This window comes from Seriola lalandi, unplaced genomic scaffold (assembly GCF_002814215.2).
Source record: "Seriola lalandi dorsalis isolate HSWRI2012SDOR001 ecotype SW California unplaced genomic scaffold, Sedor1 jcf7180002054927, whole genome shotgun sequence".
Taxonomy (NCBI): domain Eukaryota; kingdom Metazoa; phylum Chordata; class Actinopteri; order Carangiformes; family Carangidae; genus Seriola; species Seriola lalandi.
The window spans coordinates 973,222-978,149 of record NW_019525479.1 but is presented as its reverse complement, the minus strand read 5'-3'; the positions used below and the strand labels follow the sequence as shown (position 1 = coordinate 978,149).

Sequence of the window (4,928 nt, the reverse complement as noted above, 5' to 3'; positions counted from 1 at the left end):
TCCTCCCTCCCTCTGCCTGATCATGAATATTCATCAAATCAAAACAGCACAGTAACTCTGCTGTGCTGCTGAATTTCCCCGGGGTTACATCCAGGATCAAGACACATGGGTTATATGTTCCACTATCTCTCTCTTTCTTCTCTCTTCCTTTCCTCATATCTCTCTCCTTCTCTATTTCCATCTCCTTTTCCCTCCCCCCCTCTGACATCCAAACTCTCCATTCTGACACTGCCTTTTGTTTTCCAGGTTCAATCTCCACTGCAGCCGCAGCAGCGTGTGTGCTTGTTGCTGTGTGTGTGTGTTTTGGCTGCCTGAGCGTTGATGAATAAGATGTTAAACTTAGAGCCTCAAGTGTGTGTCCATGTAAGGCTGCAGTGCCACTCTGGGTGGGCCGCTGTACCACTTCCACTGTGTGTGAGAGGACAAAGAAGCACTAATGAAACTGATCTTTTTATTACTGTTTATTACTGTCATACAAGGTGCATGTAGGAAGTGGGAAGCTACAGCAGCTACTTTTTACACTTCAAATGCTGTGTTAAGTGTCTCCAGGTTGTGAAGTTATTATCCCTGAAGTAACTGCTATAATGTCTTAAAATCTCTGGAAAAGTCAGTGCATGTTTCTATTACCTAAGATAATGTGAATGCATGCAAGAGGATGCAACAAGCGTCTCCAGCTGGATTCAAACTGGGGACATTCAGGACAGCCATCCATTCCCTTTTTATTCAGTATTTTTTTTTTTCTGATTCCTGCAACAGTGACAAAGGTGAACATGTAGTGTTATAAATGATAAACTGAGGCAGCATAAGTAGGCCCGACTGCCTTTTTTCAGTTCCACTTTACCAGTCAGGCTACGACAGCTACGAGGGACCACACCTTTGTTGATGCATCCCTGAATTGTGACACACCTAAAGATTACATCCCTGGTTAATTTCTTTACTTTCCACCATGAGTCTGACACTGTTACAGGGTTACAGTGTTATTTTACGTCCGAGTGGGACAATGAACAATGGTCCAGGAAGTACAATTTGAGTACCAAATTCATGATTTTCAAGGCTTATCACTACACAGCGGTTCATGATATTATGAAACAGGACTTTACAACCCTGGAAAATAAACATGGTGACAATGATTCTACCTTTCGTTGCAATTGCAATTGCAAGGTAAATAGTAGAGACCTGCAAGACTGGACTTCCATGTATTTAATTGGCCAGGTCAGTAACCACCTTCAACTTCTTTGCAGATGATGGTGTTTTATTTGTTCTTGTTGTTGCTGTTTTGTTTGCTTGTTATGTTTTTTTCTGGCTGGAGATCCTTGCACCCACGCTGCATCACTGGATGAGCTTCATTCAAATTAATGAGGAGGCTTCATTTTTTCATGCAGGGTTAAAATTGGTCTGAATGTAGTCGTAAACCCTCACTGAGACTCAAAGCAGGAATTTCCTCAATAAAGACGTTAGGAAAACTCAACAACTCAGGGAGGGACTGTGAGGATGGAGTGATTGGAAGTGGACAAACAAGCAAGAGATCAGCAAGTTGTTAAACAATCCTTTGTTGCTGCTTGATACCTGCAGGCACAGAGCGCCTCCTCAGAGGAAACCCATAACACAGTTGTTAATAAGTTCAAACAGTTCAGGTAAACTGTGGAGGCAGATGCACTCTGATTATTTCCAACCTCTCACCATGCTCACAGTTGTCCAAGCAGTTACAGTTAAATAAAAAAAAACAACAACATCGTCTTAGTTTCTGTTTTGTCTCTGTAGAACAAAGAAGTGGCCGGAGACATCTCTACACTGATAATACTGTTAGTATCCTCTGCTATTTATATTTCTGTTTCTATCGTAGCAATAATCTGCTTTTGTGAATTTCTGCTGACACGTTGACATTCAAGTTAGCTGGTTAAACCTTCTGGGTGTTAAGAGTACGACTCACTTGTCGGTCTTGAAAATAACAATATACTGTTGGCCAAACCTGGCTGAGACATTTATGACTTTGTATAGAAAGTGTAGACAAAGGATTAAAAGACAAAGGAAGCTGCTTTTAGGTACAGTCCAGTTTGATACACAAATATTTCGCTCCTCCCGCTGAGAGCCACAAGAAAGAGAGAACGTGTAGTCAGTGAATGATGCCAGGATTATCCAGCAATATCAGCAAACGTTCTGCTCTTAGATTAGGCAATGGGTTACTTCCCTTTCAAGGTCTGGGACTGCAGGCTGACATATTGTAAGCCTCTACTGAAGACACATATACACCAAGGAAACAGATATACAGTAATGCACTACATTGACTATATGGACTTTTTATGGACATTTTTTTAATTACAGTTTAATGAGGCTATGATGGTTATTCTGGGTCCTCTAATATCACAGATTTTGCTCACTATGCTGCACATGTGAGCAACACGTCTGTCCCACGTCTGAGTCATGGCAACAAACTGAGCCAGATTTTCCTTCTGGTGACTGTAAGCCAACTGTGGGCCGTACGTTTATTGTTTTCAATTACGAGCCCTGATGTGAAACAGTTTATGAAGTATGACCACATGCTGTATACCACTTCTATTTGTGCCGCTCTCTCTGCACTAATCAGTCGCCTGCTCCTGTTGTCAGGTTATGGTCTTTTTTTTAATGTGGGATTAGTTACAAGTCATTAGTCATTACTGGCAAATGTCACATCTCTGGCATCACTAACCACAAATATGCTTTCATCTTTAAAAAGCAGTAAGACCATTCTGCATGGCTGCACTCAACTGCAGAGGGACGACATTACTAGAAACTGTCTGAATAGTTGAACATTTTACTTCAATAGCAACACATATAATAAGTCTGACAAGGAAGTTTAAACACCTACAGGTCAATGACAACTGAGCAAACCTCATCTGCTGATGAAGACCATGTGGCCATGTTGAAAGCTTCAGAACGAGCAAGTAGGTTGGGATTGTTCAGTCAAGTATTTACCTAACTCTTCAATCAATCACTTACTTGATTATTAATGACTAGCTCAATTGTTTTCTTTCATTAAGAGGTTGGTATTACATTATGATGCATTCAATGAAACTAATGTAACCTTAGCTATTGTACACATTTGGGTTATTTTAACTATAAGTTAACTATATTAATTTGTGTTGTTTATTAAGTGGTGCAATGTCATTTGATGTTATCATATTATTAATTAATATTACTTCATTGAGTCTATTATAGAATTTCATTATCAGTAGCGGCACTTTATTATTTTATATATAATATATATTTTGCAGGTGTAACATTTAAGTGGCTTAGTTACGACCTCCTTTTGTGACGAGCACTTTTGGTTCCCACCTGCCACTTGTTTACAGGGGGACAGCTGTGAATATGACAGTCTTTTGGGTTTGGGCTAAAGTTGTGTCAACTGTCCTGCCGTGTTGGTGGTGATTATAGAAGACAGCTAAATTAAAAATCGTAGCCCGCTTGTCAGCCACAGCTCAGAGAGCCTGGAAACAGCTACCGAGCCAAAAAAAAAAAATCAGGGTTAAAATAAAGTAAACCACCGTCATATGGAAGTTTCATGGTAACAAAACTGTGGAAAAGTCTCAGAAGAAACTCACAACCATTATTTGAAGAACAATTCCCACAGAATCATGAGTTTAGCAGATCTTCAATTCCCCTTTGCTCTTCATTTATCTTCCTCGTAATTCAATGTTCACCTAACATCAAAACACAAAGCAATGGGTATGATTTTGATATGAGTTGTCATTCTGGTAGACTCCGCCTCCTAATTCACATCATATAATTTGTCCACAAACATGGGCATTATGTTGACCAGGTACTCTGATGTTCTATGTTCTCAAGTTCTCCACATCTGTAAAAAATATTTAGTGAGACTCTGCATGAGTGCTCTGAAATCTAGTCTTGAATTTATTTTATGCAATGTTTTGTCACTAACATGCCTCCTAAAAGATCTGCTGTAGTAAAGTATCTCAGTAGTAACAGCAGAGTCACTCACACACACACTCACTCTTACAGTACAGACACCAAGAAAAAGTGGTGCAACAAAATCTCCCGACACAAATAAGACTGCAAATGCACCACACACACACACACACACACACACACGTAACAACAGAATAAGTGTTCAGTGTCACTTCAATCCGAGCAAGTGCTTGAACTAAACACACTTCAATGCACCTAACTTCCATCTTTCTTTGCCAATACAACCTGTCACTCAAACGCACCACAAGATGAAGCAAGTATAAACACACTTAAACGCACCACGCGCACTGCAGACACGCACAAATATACACCATAAATGCGCATAAACCACACTTAAAAAAAACAAAAACAAGTACGTCACGCACGCGCCGCGCCACGCGCCATCAGTATCTATACAGTGTGTTATGGCAACCTTTCAGCTTTAGCTCAACATAAACACAGTGACAGACTGCAGACAGGCAGAGGCGCGTTTTCTCACGCAGTGCGCACTGTGGTGGTCCAGGATACAGATGCACGGATCTAAATGCATGTACCTATCTGTACGTGTTGTAAATGGACTTACAGCGTTGCAGCAGACTGTGCAACATCCTACCTTTCTGGTGCCAACAGCTCCAAAGCTCCCTGTAGACCGCCCCGAGAACACAACCGCTGGAAGTTGTTGTCTTTCCCCTCTGCGTTACTGTGCACAGTCTTGGTTTCTGGCTGTCGCTCTCTCTCTCCCGGTTTAGGTTTGTTTTCTTTAATTTCGCAGTTGCCTCCCACTGTCATCATCAAGTAGTAGCCGGTGTCAAAATCCCCAAAACCACCGTCAGTCCGTCCGTCTGTCCAGGTTTCCCCTGGATGACGAGGGGAGAGAAAAAACGCTTCACCTCCAGTCAGCATCAGCTGGCAGGCAGACAGAGAGAGAGAACGAGAGAGAGAGAGAGAGAGAGAGAGAGAGAGAGAGAGAGAGAGAGAGAGAGAGA

General features: G+C 41.4%; 1 protein-coding gene across 1 annotated transcript in view; it reads right to left on the bottom strand.

Annotated features, from left to right (window-relative positions):
• oprl1 (opiate receptor-like 1) overlaps positions 1-4,822 on the bottom strand; it is an 83,856-nt gene extending 79,034 nt beyond the window's left edge. The window contains exon 1 of the mRNA XM_023393044.2: positions 4,556-4,822. The gene's annotated coding sequence lies outside the window, so the exon portion shown is untranslated. The remainder of the gene's footprint in view (positions 1-4,555) is intronic.
• Between the last annotated feature and the right edge of the window lie 106 nt (positions 4,823-4,928).